This window comes from Plectrocnemia conspersa, unplaced genomic scaffold, assembly GCF_051122295.1.
Source record: "Plectrocnemia conspersa isolate PC_06_02 unplaced genomic scaffold, ASM5112229v1 ptg000006l, whole genome shotgun sequence".
NCBI lineage: Eukaryota > Metazoa > Arthropoda > Insecta > Trichoptera > Polycentropodidae > Plectrocnemia > Plectrocnemia conspersa.
In genome coordinates this window covers 9437422-9439177 of record NW_028277170.1, presented here as the reverse complement: position 1 = coordinate 9439177, position 1756 = coordinate 9437422, and the positions used below count along the sequence as shown (strand labels likewise).

Here is a 1756-nt window from a genome sequence, read left to right as displayed (position 1 = left end):
AATTCAATTAAAAAATAATAATGATACATTTCCTATCTTATTCATTCTTGAGATTATTATCCATATAAACTTTTTTTACCTTTTCATGTTCTTTCTACTATAATATGTCAGCAGATATAAACGTAAATTATTGGTTATAAAGCAAGAATGCAATTATTTATAAATAGCCGTGAATAAAATGATGTAGTATTTAAGAGCAGAGAAATGAGACAATCTCGCCATTCGTTCATTGGAACTGCATCAGTTTACTGTACACAATATTGTGAGCTGTGGTTTAAACGTGTATATAAATAAATTATATAAATTTCTTAAGAAAAGCATATAAAAGGATCAATATGCTATCGGTTAAAGATTTAGTGAGTGATTTTTTTTCTAGTCTTTATCTCAGTGTATTAACCCACTATCGTTATTTCAGCTCTTTCGTGTATTGTTATTGTTTTTTATAATTTTGGAAGCTTTTTCTCATCCTCAGTCATACGAACAGTAAGTAATTTATATATTATATTAATAAATTAATCAATAGAACAAAAATATTTAATTTTTGGTATTTATTATTATTTTAGCAGTCATGTTAAAATCCACATACCTGTATATAAACACACAAGGACACACACAAGGACAGTTATTAAAAAAGTTCCAATTCCAGTGCCAGTTCCAGTACCAATACATCACAAAGAAGAACATCACACTTTTCACTGGTTTGTACATTTTACAATGTATATAACAAAAAATCCTCCTAAAAAATATTTTAATTTAAATATTAAGGATATTAGAAGGTTTCTAAAATACAAATCATTATATTATATTTCCTAAAAATAAAATCCGTCTCAGATTTTATACAATTTTTCTCTGAATATTTATTATTCATACGTTTTAGTTATGCTAAAAAAATTGTTCTGTTTATGGTAGCTTAATCTTATTTTTTTTTATTTTTATGGAATTTTGTATTATAATTATCTAAACATCTTTCTGAAGCTTTTTTATATTATTTTGAAAATTTAATTAGATTAAAAATAAATATAACAAATTAGATTTTGATTTTAGTACTCTAAAAAATACACAAACATCGACGGAATATTTAAAATTCATTTTAAATTACAGACGTATAGAAATATGTATGTAGCTACACAAAGCTATATTAAGCACTATTGGTTGTTATAGAATTTTAAAATATTATAATAAATACTTATGAAAAACTGTTTGCATTAGTTAAAGAACTGTATAATATTTGCATTAAACCGACGATACATATGTATTTTATTAAATGATAATTGAAATAATAAAACTTTTTGCTAATTATTTTTTCAGGCCAGAAAAATCATACGGAAAAGGTGCATCGTTATTCGACTGATATTTGCTGACTACATAATTTTATAATCATAAGACTTGTACAACAAATAATTATTCTTAAATCGTATGAAATATAATATATTATTATAAAAAAATATTGCATATTGCATAGCTTACGCGTGTTATTAACTAATTATTTTACTTATATTTTATAAGGTATAAACATTGAGTGGCAGTGCGATTGTTACATATGTAATTATATATTATGTATATATAAGTTGTTATATTAAAATTTAAATATAAATATAACATCAGTATTTTATTTTATATAGATTATTTTATTGATCTCGCATATCATAAATTGTAATTAGTTCATGAAATTAGACGATATGTAAATAAATATTTAAATTTTTAAACGACTTTTACTTTTACATTTGAAAATTATATTATATTTGTTGAAACAATT

At 22.7% G+C, this 1756-nt stretch overlaps 1 long non-coding RNA gene across 1 annotated transcript; it reads left to right on the top strand.

Moving 5' to 3' along the window:
* Positions 1–242: 242 nt before the first annotated feature.
* Positions 243–1518, top strand: LOC148234183 (uncharacterized). The gene is made up of 4 exons (XR_015810189.1): positions 243–356; positions 416–483; positions 564–698; positions 1309–1518. It is a non-coding gene; the product is annotated as an uncharacterized LOC148234183 (long non-coding RNA).
* Positions 1519–1756: the final 238 nt, after the last annotated feature.